The sequence below is a fragment of the Ambystoma mexicanum genome, chromosome 5p (genome assembly GCF_040938575.1).
Source record: "Ambystoma mexicanum isolate Mex_15411 chromosome 5p, UKY_AmexF1_1, whole genome shotgun sequence".
Taxonomy (NCBI): Eukaryota; Metazoa; Chordata; class Amphibia; order Caudata; family Ambystomatidae; genus Ambystoma; species Ambystoma mexicanum.
In genome coordinates this window covers 960,741,211-960,756,244 of record NC_090930.1, presented here as the reverse complement: position 1 = coordinate 960,756,244, position 15,034 = coordinate 960,741,211, and positions in this window count along the sequence as shown.

Genomic DNA, 15,034 nt, shown 5'->3' with positions numbered 1-15,034 from the left:
CACAATACTGGGGGCTGGCACAAGTATGGCCATATTGCTTGGACTCAGGGGTTTCCAACTCCAGGCCTTGAGTGCCCCAAACCTGAAGGGTTTTCAGGAAATCCCTCATTAATTTGTATAGATTTAGAATCATTGTATGCAAATTTGTCTCATGAATATTAAAGAGGGGTATCTTGAAAATCGGACATATAACCGGCCCTCAAGGCCTGGATTTGGACAACCCTGTGAGACCCTACACCATCTGAAGCCCATACTGTGTCTCCAGTTGCAGAAAAACATCAGGGGACATGACAAAAATTCCAATCAAAAGCTCATGTTAGGAGTCTTTGCATGTACAGACCTGCTTTGCATGGATGCATGTGGTGGAGGGTTATTATATTGCATGATCTCAGCTCGGATTGCTTTTGGTGTAGTGTCATCAGTTATCATAGTCTCTGGGCTATCTCAAGGGAGTGTATGACTACTGACTGCACCCACCCTCACGGAGGGTAGAGGAGAGGAAGTTCCCCCTTAAGATCCTGTGGAAATCTAGATGCTGCCTCCTCTGGATCTGCATAATGCCTTTAGTGCTCCCTACATACCCCCCATGGTGCGGGTGTTGAGTTCATGACTACCCCCTGGCGGGGAAAGGGATTTCTAGTCCCTCCCAAAACCCACTGGGGGAATGCACAAAATATGTACCACCCTTATGAGTATACATTTAGCACCCCTTTGTTTAGGGGAGCTACCCCAAGGGCATGTCCCAGAATGAAAATGCAATGAATCTCTGTTGTACTCATACCTTAGTGTGCTACTGGGAGTGTTAGCAAGTCATGTGACAATGCACTGTGTATGCAAAGTGAAAGGTTATGTTCACTATGTTTTATTTTGTGCAACAACTGTCAACTAGTGGCTTTATAGCACTAAACATACTGAAATGTTTTCCATATAAAATGCTAGGAACATGACTGTTAAAGGAAATGTCTTAAAGTCGTTTATGAAACAAAGATGGTGCTTCAAGTTTCATAAATGGGGAGGGAGGCACGTCTAGTGCTTGGTTGCCTGCAGGGGGATCGCACTGACACTAACACATACCACTTTTAACCGGATGGTCTGCAGAAAGAGGACAGAAGGAGACCACATGGAATGCAACTGGAACTAATAGTGGAACCATTTTTTCTGATAAAGATGGACCAAGACCCTAAAAGGCCTGCGCAAGAGAGACTTAAACATTACTCTACTTCACTGGCAATCAGGGTAGCAACATCGCTTTTGGAGAGATATGGTCCATATCATTCAAAAACAGCACATGTCATGCTGTAGCATATTTAACCCTTTGAAGGTGGTTTATTAAAAAAAGACTGGGAGGCCAAGGTACATTCGCTTTCTGTAGAATATGTTAAGCCTAGAGCTCCTTGTTTCTTGGTGCTCCCTGTCAGATGTCAGCAGGAGATGGATTCCGGTGTTAATGCCCTCCTGAGTTTCTTTATGAACCCACTTCCTACTGCTCCCTAGCTCTTTCCCGGCACGGGTGTGCCTATTCAAGTGGCTTACTTGATAGTTTATGCCTTATAGGGTCCCCACCTATCCTGTTGGGCCAACAGGGGTCCCTGTTTGTGTGGGTCGGCATCTATAGATTAGCCTGTACACATAACAATAATAGACGGACTACTAAATAACGGCATCTCCAAACCAGAACTATATTGGAGGTCTTTTATTTATATCATGTCTACTTGTATTGAAATGTATAGAAAAGCAGATTTAGCAGGGATCACATTTGTGGATTGACCTGTTGAAGATAGTCTAATTTACACAATTGTTCACATGGGTGATCCATGTGGGAGATCTATTTTTTATTTTGTGGAAATGTCTATATTTCTATCTCATTCACACGGGGACCTCTGACAGTACACAATTCTATGCAGGGACATGCTGATGAGGTGTTCAGCAACCAGGGTCACTTCCTACCTCAGACCAACTTATTCCCTGTAGCTTGCAAGAAGTGCATCAGTCACAGTTCCGACCTCTGGGAGGAACAATGCTAAAACAGACATGTACATAAGGGCACGCCTCCCTGGACACAGATCCCAAATGTGGATACAGGCAGACGGATCTTGAGAAAAGTTTCAGAGAAACAGGGACACTATAGAATTCATATGCCTGGAAAAGAACTATACGAGGCCGTTACTATTAACGGAAACATGTGGTACATCCACCTGACCTCGGAATTAGTGACAGAACTGAGTCACATCATTGTCAAGTCCAGTAAGCCATGAGGCATCCTTAAGCCCTCCTGAAACCCGGAGGTGCTAGTTCCCAACCACCTCATCCTCTCTGGGGCTTTTAGATGATTTCTATCCGTGCCTTCAGTCGAGGGAAGCATGATTGGGGGCCCATCCCTGCACTCGCAGAGAAATGGCTCAGAAACCTCACCAAAGGAAGGTGCCATTCACAAGCTACTGTGATAGCACAGGGGCAACACGCTGGTCTTAGAAGCAAGACTATGCAGAGCAACAGAGGTTCGAATCCTGAATCCGTGCTTAGAAACTAAACTCAAGTAAAGTAATAGGCACGTTATAAAATAACATAAATTATGGCCCTCTTACCTTCTCTGGATTTCCAGAAACGTTGCTTTCTTCTCCCAGAGTTCACTTCCCCAGCTGCTTCTCTTGTCTGTTCTCTTCCAGGGGTCAGCGTCAAGGGGATGAGGCAATCCTTCAACACTCCAGGTCTACTAGTTTCTGCTCTGCCTGGATCTCAATGGTGAACATGTATCCAGTCCTGAGAAGGAAAACAGTAATTCACATGGAACACTGACTGCATTTCTCCTTTGTTTTTTAAACTGAACCTCATTTCTGTTCCCAGGACTTATACACATAGTGAATGTTAACGTTTCTTCACACCAGGTTCCAACACAATTTATAGCAGCTCCCAAATTAGGAGATTACATCATTGTGAAATCATCACATCACCAGAGAAAAATGGCTTGTATAGTTCCTTGTACATAAAGGGTATTAGAAGTATCCTTCTGTTTAACTGGATGCAACATAATCCTGATTCAGTTCTCAGTACCTGTTTCCTAAAGCCAGAATTCCTGATGCCAAATTTCAGGTGGTTTCCCGCTACCACAATCTCAGTATGTGAAGCATTCATCTGTAGTCTTATGTTTGCAATCCAGGCATCTATTTCTTGTCCGTAGTTTGTGAAGTGAGCGGAAATGGCAGAAGAGGATGTATTCAATTTAACCATAAACTGAAACTCATAAGCATAGACATAAACCGCAGGCCAAAAGATTATAACAGACATTGATGGAAGGAGGTAAATATGAAATAGAAAGTGCGGGGGAGTGAGCCCTGAGGGATGCCATAGGTGGTCTTCATGAATCCAGATTGAAACAGGGGATTGGTCCTTGGTAAAGGGCTAGCCTATTGTAGTGCTTTATGTCACATGCACCTAATTACATTGAGTGGATAAGATCTGGTGGTTGATATTGTTGAATACCGCTGATAGATCTATGGGACCAACACCAGCAAGGTCTGCCTCCCTTCTCAAGCCATTGAAGACTGATATGACCACTGACTGAGTTCCATGCATTGGGTGAATCCATGCCTCACTGGGCCAGTGCTGTACTACTCTGGCAATTGTTTCGTAGCTTGCCTAGACAAGCCAATTTGCTGAATTCCCTATATAGTTTGCCGTCACATACGGATTCATTGGAGTTTCCTTTGGCAAAAAGACCACAATCAATCACTTCAGAGCTGACAGTAGCAAGGACATTTTCTTTAAGGATGAAAACGTTAATCCTATTATTAGAGTTAATAACCACATACATTGGTTAAATTCATCATAAAACCTGTATGGAGCAAGTTGCACAAGGCCCAGAAGAGTGCGACGCCTGAATGTGGGGCTCCTGGGTTGTGCAGGGAGCGGCTGATGAAGAAATTCTGTTCTTAATGTGAGCTTCTACAGCAATGTCCAGCAGCAGTCTGATTTAAGTGTACGTTCTCAAGTACACCTGTACTGCCTTTATAGGGTTTATTGGGTACTTGGCATTACTGATTTCCAGGTAGGAGAGTATGCAAGGTGGTCCAGAAATAGGTGCTTAGTGTAAAGGGCTTGCTCACCAACATAAGAGCGAGCCCACACCAAGCTGTATGCATTTTTTGAAGATTGTGCCTTGAAAAAGTGGTGATGGCAGCATTCCGGGGGAGTAAACATCCTGCTTAATTTCTGTCAGCAAATTCCCTTAATGTTGTGTGCTTGCAGGAGCTTTGTGGAGGTGGAATTCAGTATTTGTGTGTTTTGCTTGAGGTCTGCACTTGACATCCAGGGCTACTTGAGTAAAAGACACACCCTCAGATGGTGGATGGCGTCAACGCGCTAGACCTTCATGTAGGTCTGTGTGCCAGTCATGTATTGATGTAGCTCGATGGTGTTGCTATCCAGGAGTTCCCCAATTCCTCCTTGTGTAATCATGTAGACAACCACTGCTTAGCTTTCTCTCGACAAACATCTGAAGAGGCTGTAATACCCAGAGGCACAGAATTAGAAACCAATGTATGAATCATTTTATCAACATGAAGCCTCTTCCAGACACTTCTTGGAGAGACAGGGGCTGTCTCTGATGTGCATTTGAATTTTTGTATAAGAAATGAAGTGAAATAAGCATGTGATCTGACCAGTTCAATAGAAAATGGCAATGCCTCCGTTCGATCTGGTTTACCATCCCCAAAGGTAAGAGTTAGGGTATGACATTTATTGTAGGTGAGGCCATGAGCATGTTACATTTTCTGGAGTGCATTCATGTTAACTGTTAACATTCAGGCCATGGATAACTGTGAGAGGTCATCCCAGATACTGCAATACGTTACCATGGTCAGGAGGTCAGTTCAATGATGAAATGATATGATATGACATTTATAACGTGCCTATACGCAAGTGTTTCAAGACGTGACAAGTGTTTCAAGGCAAGATATTCTGAGCTATAAGGTTTCCCAACTGAATGGCATAGGATAACTTTGATAGGCGTTAATGACATATTAGCAAAAAATGTACAGTCGTGTTTTACAAGATAAATCAAATGTACATAGGTTACACTTGTTCAATAGTATTAAACTGTACTGTGGAGACCCCCGGCCGGCCATAGAGCCAACGTTTGCTCCGAAAGTACTTTAAGACGAGATAGCTGCACCCTTGAGATGGATGGGGGTGCAGATTTATTACTCTAACACCAATAAATAAGGACAACTCAATGGTTTGGCAAAGGGAGTCAGTTTAATAACAAGTACAAAAAATGGGGAGTCATGGAAATCAGCAGTGATGCGATAGTCCTTCTCGCTTCAACTCCAATGAACTTCATAAAAATCATAGCATTTATACTGAAAACTCGTCATAATTGGCGTATAACATTCAAAGGTTTAACATGCAATTCTATTGGTTAGGAAAAATTATAGGTACTATATCTGTATATGGTAACAGAGTGAGGGGATTGGATAAACACTGTCAGGTGGGCGTCTAAGCCCTTCCTTCAAAAATGATTACTGTAGACGTCACTAAAAGTACAACGTCCCATTGGCTCTACTAACTATAGGACCCTAGATTATTTGGTCCATTGTGATTGGATTGGCACCAACCCCATGCATAAATTTCCACTTTGCTTAGCAGCACGCAGAATGGTCAGCCAAGTGCAGGGTGCCCCCTATTTACCCGGCCTTTCTCCAATTAAGGTTAGAATCTATCATCGCTTCAGCAACTATGTGCCATTTATTTCACTGTAGTTGGCCTTGAAACTGCATCTTCTGTCTGGGAAAGTTCTGATATCGCTGCCTGGGCATAGGTATGAACTCGTGCTTCTCCTCGCTCGGATGGTCACATGCTTCCCACACCGTGAATTTGTCTAGTTTCTCTCAATTTGTGCATTTGATTCTTATTCGGCTTGCCACGTGCCTACGCCTCCTTATATTGCCCTTTCAGAGACAGGATATTCTGTTCTTAAGTTTCAATTATATGTAGCTACTGTTCGTTCCTTTTATTGGTATGACCATGGCTTCTCCTGGCAAAAGTTGCATCTGCCGAGTTTTGATTCAGCCGCCTCCTCTCGTTTTGTTAGAATATGAATCTCTGCTCATTCGGCCTTAAGTAATCTGGGTTGATTCTGCTTCGTTTGTAAAGTGGAATTACACTTATAATACTGTGCTTCGTTTTGAGGTAGATTATGTATAATGGTACTTGCCGCACTATTCTTCTACTTAGCATTGCAAGCCGTACTGTTTTCTTAGCTTTCTTGCGGTTCCAAGCATATGTACAGGTGTTAGCTGGTTGACTATCTTCATCCTGTTTACAGCTTCAACTTCTTTGTATTTCAACATCGTTCTCCCCTTTTAAGTTCACAATATCCTTATTCATGGCATTTCGTTTCTGGGTGTCATTCTCGGGTTGTCATTTCTTTTACTTGTACGTCAATCCGGATCCTTGTGATGTCACCATTCGTCTTCCATTAAGACCTTTTTGGATTCTTCAGGGACTGTACTTAGGCAATCTTCATTTCGTCTCCTTTGCTGGTAAGGTTTCCTTAGTGGAGACCTTAATGTCCATGGTTTTCTTGGTATCGGTACTTCAATAGGTGTTGCTCTCTTAATAGGTACTGGGCAGAGCCCTACTGCGGCTCTCTGCTGATTTATCTGCTCATCATACGACACATATTTTGGTGTGAATGTTCCTGGTACTTCAAAATGGGCGACTGGAGTGCAGGCTTCATTTGGGACCTCCTCTACACTCCCCCCTCTGGGCGATTCATTGACCACTTTCACCTCCATCTTTGGATTCAACTTGATTGATTCTTCACTCCGTCGCCTGGGTTCATTCCTTCTTCATCTTCGGGGTCTGTACATGATGGTTTGAAGAAGTGTCTCTTTGGAGTCCATATTTTTATTACTCCTTTCAGGCTTCCTGCTGTCCTTACATGTTCATCTTTATTCCATGTCATTAGTTGACATTGTTCATTTGGGCTACAGTAGACCCATCTTCCTACATAATTTCTGTGCTTCCTGGGAAAGAGAAACTTTGTTCCTTCTCGTGCGTGAATACTGGTCTTCACAAAGTCTCTTATTTCTTCATCAGTCAGGTCTTTCGGCTTCCATCGTGGCTTGACATCAATCATGATCTTCATCCCTATGGCTTTCTTTGCAGTCTTCTGGCATTGCGAGATTATTATCTTGATAACACAAAATCCTAGCAATATCATCACAAGCAGAGCCCCCAAGAACTTGAATGCATCTGCCATCCATTGTGGGATCCATGAAAAGAGTGATCCAAACCAGCTGTCATCATCAACTTAGTCAGTTTCATTGATCATCTGGTTCTGCAGGTTTGTCAGCATACCTATGGCCAATGTTAAGGTTCCATTCTCCTTAGCGTGAAATGGTATAAATGAGCAACATGATTCTCCGATTTTTGCACAAACTCCTCCATCCATGGCTATGATCATGTCAAGTACATATCTGTTCTGAAGAGTCATCAGTCGGATGGCTCTTAGCTCTTCCTTGATTGCATTGAATCCTTTTATGGTCATGTTGATCGTCTGCAGTAACTCCCATCTGTTATCTGTAACCATTTAGTATTTACTCCTACTTGGATTCTTGGCATAAAAATCATTGTAAACACTGATGAGGTGAGGCTGAACAGTCTGTGTTCATAATGGATTGCATTAAATGCTTCTTCTGATTTAGCATAGAAGTAATTCTCTCTCTTCATTCAAGTTATCAGTTCCACAGATCTCTTCTTCCTCAGGTGAACATCGGCTTTCGGAAAACGGTCAATATTCAGGTCACTTTTCGGGATCACTAGTGCTTGAACGTGGACATTCACTATTGTGCATGTACCTCCCCAGTCTCTTGGCAGTCTGATGTACGCCTTGGATCAGCATGCACAATAATGATCCATAATTACTGCAGTTCCATGCACCATTCCTGGAGCATCAAAAACTCGTCCACAGTTCTTATTCTCTCCCATCTTTCTAGTGCCATTATTCCTGAAGCAGAATTTTGGGCTTTCTTGTGGCACTATCTGCAAGGGTCTTGTTTAGCAAGTTTCAGCCAGAATGGCTTGCATTGTTGCACAATGTCAACAGTTTCTTTGTAGAGTCCAGTGATCACCCAGGCTCTACAAATCACCACTCCTTTTTCCCACCTATCTGTTGAAAGCACTGTTCCCCAAATCTGCATTTGGGCTCTATTCTTCCACTTTCGAGCTTCCTCTGGAGTTTTTCCTTGGACATTTAGTCTCGGGTTCACTTCCCATCTTATTCCTGCTCCTTTAACTCCAGGCTTATCGTACCTGATCACATGATTCCTAGTATGAGCTCTGTTTCTTGTTTTAATGTCTTGAACATAATCATCTTCGTCGGGATAGGCTGTTTCTGTTGCCCATATTAATGAGGCATCACTACCCATGAACTGGCCTCTGGTCTTGCACATTGCTACGTGTGACAGACAATATGCTGTCTGGACATCGATTTCTACAGCTATGAAGATCTTAGATTTCCCCATGCTGTATGATAGGAGTGCACAAACAAAGCATTCCCCTTCTAAATTTCGTCTTCCAACTTCTTTCATATGCTGGTATCAAATGTTGTTTCCCAAATGTGCTTTGCTGTCCCGGTAGTCATTTAGTTCATTGTCAGCTTCATGCATGCTTCTCTTAATTCTTAGTGTTCTCCTTGAGTTTGCTATTACTGCATCTCTGAATTCATCTATATGGCTCTTTCTTGCTGGAGGATTCTCAGGTATCCCTGTCCATGGTGCAGGCTTGCTCATCTGCGCCATTTGAGTGAATAAACGTCTGGCAGCTCTTTCCCTCTCGTCATATATCCTTCTCTTGCTGGTTACAAATGCCCATTCCAACCACCCTGATGCCCGTCCGGTGAATGATTGTGTTGTAGAACTTGTACTTGTCCCTTGTGTTGGAACATATATGTTTGTTACTACTGTCTCTGGGGTTTTATTTTTCAGTTCCTCTAGTCTTTCCTTTCTCTGGCTAATGATGGCCACACTGCATCTACTATTAGTTTCATTCTTTACTATTCTTTACCAACCCTGTCTCCGGTTTTTCTGTTTGTTTGTTTGTTACCAGAAGTGTGTGTGTATCATTGCTAATCACATCCATTTCAAGTTCATTCACTCCACCATCAGATCTTCTAGGGACTGGAATCACTATGTAAGGTCTGGGTGCTTTTGTGGGTTTCATGCATGCATCATTAGGTGGGGCACTGGAATTGGAACTCTTTGTGCACCAATAAAAAATGCAGTTCTGATCGTTAATGACAGCAAAACAATGATGAAAATGATACATAAATACATTATGCCGCTGTATGTCAGGCGGCAGCATTTACTTCCAGGGAAGTGTGGTTGTCTCTCCTCCTGCGGTAGGACCAGATTGCTGCTCCGGACCCCCTTCTTGATCATTTGCCAAATGCCAATGTTGATTGTGCTCCTTTAAACAATAGTGTCTTTCAAGTTCTGGGTTTAAGAGTGTCAGGTGCTCCACACAAATGTCCCCCCCTCTTGAGGGTGATGATTGTCTCTTATTTCAGGATACAGTTCCTTTGCTAGACTATGGGAAAAATCACTAACACTTCAGTAAGTCCTTTTACTGTGCATGTTCAAAGTAAGTAAGCTCCCAGTCCACTCCTCGGATTTACTTCAGTCCTGAGGACATATTATATGCTGATCAGTATGAAGAAATAAGGACAAAATAACTACAAATGCAATAAGTGAAGTCCTTTACACTGCTTCCTCAATCTGTCCCTCGGCGGGAGTCTTTTAGAATCTCCTCAGATAATTCTGCTGATGGTTCGAGAATTCTACTTGGCGCACAATTCCATGCAAAAGCATGCCCATCTGTGCAACATTAGCTGGATCTCTGATGAATGTGAGGACGTCAACATCGATCGGTCTCCCCACTAGCTCTGGAAAGTCAGTGACTAGGCGAAAGAGGACATTGTGAGCCAACCTGCTGTCTTCTAGTGACAGGGACATCTGTCCTGTCTTGCTGGGGTTCAGGATTATATGTTCTCTCCTTGATGTAAACAATGTCTACACTGCCCGGTCACGTGGAGTGAGACTAGGATCACAATTTTATTTAAAAGTTGGCTTAAATGTTCTGTATTTGTTGGGTCTTGAAGAAACTTGAGCGTGTCTGTTGTTCTTCCGACAAGGGTGGCACAGTCTTCAATTATGCGAAAGAACCATGTGTTGATAAGCTCATTTATTTCCGTCTGTGTTTGGGACATTTGGTTTCTCCTCACTGTACTCAGGAAGTAGGAGAAATTGATCGGTAATGACAGCAAGCAGTCTTCTTATTGTCTTTTTGTTCTCAGGATCTTGAAGAAAGTCAGTGACATTGTTGAGCCTCCCTACCAATGATGGGTATGATCTTAGCACTAGATCAAAATAGGTGACCACATCCTTGGTTATGTTGATACTGCAGGATACCATAAGTGATTCCGAATAGGGTCTTGGTGTGAAATGAGTCAGGTATTGTAGTTGCTTCCAATGTAAGTGTCCTCAGTCAAAATTTGGCATATTCTTTTCTCATCACGGCTTGAGTGTGCCCCAGTCCAAAGTTCAAAGTCAACAGACTGTGTTGTGGCTTATACGTGCAATTTTCTTCTTCACCCTGCAACTAGGATGCACATAGTGTCCTTTTTTATGTCCTTAGCCACAATTTGCAAAAAGTTCTTTGTCCTGGTTTGGCTGGTCATGCGTCCTGTCTCCTTGTCATGGATCTCGTCTGCACGTGCTGTGGTTCTTCCCCATCGCTCGTCGATTCCTCTCGTTGGGGTGCAGGCAGGGGGCCTTCTCCGACGTAGGGTTTGATATCGCCGAGAAAAATCCGAGTTCTCCTGCCTTGTAGTTTCACTGCGGATGGGGTACAGTCCTCGACCGTGAAGGGACTGTAAAACCTTGGCTCATCGAACTTTTTCCTTGTATGATTCCTCACAAGAACGTTGTCTCCAGGGAAGATGGATGGCACACAAAGTCTTTGAGCTGTGTCTGTAGTAGTATCTCCTTCTGTGTTCCGTGCTGCCCTGCACCCTTTTTGTCATCACTGCAGCTAGTCTGAAATTACAGTAAGGCAAGATGTCATGCAGTTCAGATAGTTTTGCATTTCAGACCCTAAAATTTCTCCTGTTGATTGGGCATCGCATCTAGCTCTATCTCGGGGTGCCAAAGGAGTTCTCATTCTTCTTCCTGTGGCTATCTCATGTAGCGTAAGATAATGGTCAGAACCGAGTTGGTTCTGAAGTGCACACAGCGCCAAAGGAAGGCAGTGCAACCATCTCTTTCCTAGAGTCGGCTTGAGTGTGCCCCAGTCCAAAGTTCAAAGTCAACAGACTGTGTTGTGGCTTATACGTGCAATTTTCTTCTTCACCCTGCAACTAGGATGCACATAGTGTCCTTTTTTATGTCCTTAGCCACAATTTGCAAAAAGTTCTTTGTCCTGGTTTGGCTGGTCATGCGTCCTGTCTCCTTGTCATGGATCTCGTCTGCACGTGCTGTGGTTCTTCCCCATCGCTCGTCGATTCCTCTCGTTGGGGTGCAGGCAGGGGGCCTTCTCCGACGTAGGGTTTGATATCGCCGAGAAAAATCCGAGTTCTCCTGCCTTGTAGTTTCACTGCGGATGGGGTACAGTCCTCGACCGTGAAGGGACTGTAAAACCTTGGCTCATCGAACTTTTTCCTTGTATGATTCCTCACAAGAACGTTGTCTCCAGGGAAGATGGATGGCACACAAAGTCTTTGAGCTGTGTCTGTAGTAGTATCTCCTTCTGTGTTCCGTGCTGCCCTGCACCCTTTTTGTCATCACTGCAGCTAGTCTGAAATTACAGTAAGGCAAGATGTCATGCAGTTCAGATAGTTTTGCATTTCAGACCCTAAAATTTCTCCTGTTGATTGGGCATCGCATCTAGCTCTATCTCGGGGTGCCAAAGGAGTTCTCATTCTTCTTCCTGTGGCTATCTCATGTAGCGTAAGATAATGGTCAGAACCGAGTTGGTTCTGAAGTGCACACAGCGCCAAAGGAAGGCAGTGCAACCATCTCTTTCCTAGAGTCAGCTTTAACTTGGCTATCCTTTCCTTTAACAAGCCGTTGAGCTTCTCACAGAATCCGTTACCTTGCAGATGATATGCCGACGAGAACCTGTGCTTTATGCCAAGCAGCAAGCTAATCTGTTTGAATATTGCCTTGACAAAGTGAGGGCCATTATCTTATCTCATGACCTCGCACACCCCCCACCGGGGGAACACCTCTCTCACAAAAAATGTGGCTGCACAGGTAGAGTCTGGGTGTGTACATGGACCTGCCTCAATCCATCTAGAGTATGGACACACCACAACAATTAAGTATCTGTACCCGTTACATACTTAAATCATGTTGATGTAATCGACATACAAGTGCTGAAAAGGCCCATTTGGCCTTGGGATGACACCTCTCATTACTTTTAATGTGTGCCCAGTGATGAATTGCTGGCAAATTATACAGTTCCCTATGAAGAATGCAACATGCTCAGCTAAATTTGGTATAAACCAGTCTTCTGCAAGTGTTGCTGCTAGATTCTCTTTTGTCATATGTGCCGGATAATGTAACTGCTCCAGCGCTATTTTTAATAGGGCTACAGGCATTGCTGGTTTACCAGTGCTGCTTTGTCACCACAAGCTGTCAGAGGGGTTTAAAGAACACCCTTGACATCTCCAAATATTCTTCTCTTCCTGTGGTGCCTCCCCTTGGAGTTCCATTAGCTGTGTTTGCCCCAAATTACTGTAACTTTCAGGTGCAGTTTGTGTAACCATCATTTGCTCGTTAGCATGGATAACTTCCATTTCCATGATTGTTTCACCTTTGGATGCCATACGCTTGTCTTCCTTGTCTGCTGCTTGATTTCCGCGTGATATAAAAATCTGTCCCGTTCATGTGGGTGGTGCATTTCACGACCGCAATGCCCACTGGGAGCTGTAGCGCCTTGATCAGCCTGTCCAATAAGGCTGCGTGCTGCACTGGTGTGCCGTCTGCTCAGAGGTAGCACCTCCTTTTCCAGCGCGCTAAGCCTGCATGCACTGTTCATGTCACATAGGTGGAGTCACTGTACACCGTTACTTCCTGGTCTGCGTGATTCTCAATAGCGAGTATCAACACCCATAATTCTGCAGCCTGTGCTAAATAATGAGATGGTATTCACGCACTAATAAGCACTCAACAGCCTCCATTTGCTGTGTGCTTCACCACAGCAATGCCAGTATATCTTTGTCCGTCACTTCGATCGGTCCGCGAAGACCCATCAATGAAGACGATCTCTCCTCATGCCAAGGCATTTTCTTTCACTCTGGGGATTTCATCATAGAAGTCTTCATAATTTGCACAGTCATGAATTGGTTCTCCTTCAGTGACTGGCTCTGCTATAAACATAGCTGGGTTCACTATCTTGCATGGGACTACCTTAATCGATGGATTTGATAAGATCACTTCATAAGAAGAAGCTCTCTGAGATGTCAATGTGCCCTTTGGTTCCTCTAGAATGGCGAATAGTGAGTGCTTGACGTACAACGTCATGAAGCATCCCATCACAATGGTTGTAGCCTTCTCTATGGTGAACGCTGCAGCAGCTAAACTTTGTTCGCAAGGAAAATGACCTCTCATTACTGAGTCCACATTCCCACTGTAGTATGCTAGGGGCTTGTACCCCAGTGTGGTTCTCTGTGTGAGCACTGCTGTCATAACGCGGCCATTCGTGTGTGAAAACAAGTAAAATTCCTCTGCATAATTGGGGATCCCTAGAACTGGTGCTCTGCAAATAGCTCTTTTGAGTTCAGCAAATCCTTTCTCCATGCTCTCAGAACATTCAATCTTTTCTTTCATTACTTGGGCCTTCTTTAGGGGCTGAAGTAAAGGCTTCGTGTAAGAGCTATAGTCGAAGATCCATGCCCTAACATAGTTTTATAGGCCTAGAAAGCTCTGCATCTGTTTTATCGTATGTGGCTTGACCGTGTTCAGTATGGCTTCAGCCCTTTCTTGGGTCACTCTCTTTCCTTCATGTGAGATCAGCTGGCCTATGTACAGCACTTCTTGTTGACAATATTGTAACTTTTCCTTGTCATCCTTATAAGCTTTCTCTGACAGTATAGTCAATAGCTGAACAGAATCGTACCTGCATTGCTCTTCTGTGGTGCTGCAAATTAAGATGTCATCCACGTATTGCTGGACGACACTTTTTAGTGCAATATTGCTCAAGTCCATCTGCAGGACTCTGTTGAAAATAGATGGAGACTCACAATACCCCTGGGCTAGTCTTGTGCTTTTCAGATGCATCTGTCTGAATGTGAATGAGGGCATTGAGAAAAATGCATTTTTCAAGTCAATCACTGTGAAATATTTTGCCTTACAGGTATATTACATAGAATGTAGCCGGGTTAGGGACTAAAGGGAACTCAGCCTCAACAATATCATTTATTGGGCATAAATCCTGGATTAGCATCCGAGACCCCCCCTTTGATTTCTTGATCGGATAAACCGAAGTATTGCATGATGACTCTGAAATCACTAAGATGCCCTGCTCCATCATGCCCGAAATTGTCTTAAAAATCCCTTCATCTGCCTCTCTGCACATGGGATATTGTTGTGCTCTTGGCAGAATTTCTCCTGGTTTCAGTTTAATTTTTAATTCTCCCACCCCTTTCAATAGGCCTATTTCATAGGGGCCTGTGGTCCACACTCAGACAGGCACCTGGGACATGTCACCATCAAAATATTCAGGACGGTTTTGTGCCAACATCATTCTTTGAGGTACTTCTCTTTTCATCATTTTCACCCAAAAGGTGAGGCTCACTTCCACCATTGTCTCTCGCATATCTGCTTGGTCTTCAAACAGATCGTCATCAGTGACGACAGTCAATCGATATCCTTCTTCAATGGTGATTACTGCGCACCATTGTCGGCCTTCGTCATCATAACCGTCAATCGAGGCCACTCTCCCTCGTACTGCAGCTGTGTGTATCATCAAGGGA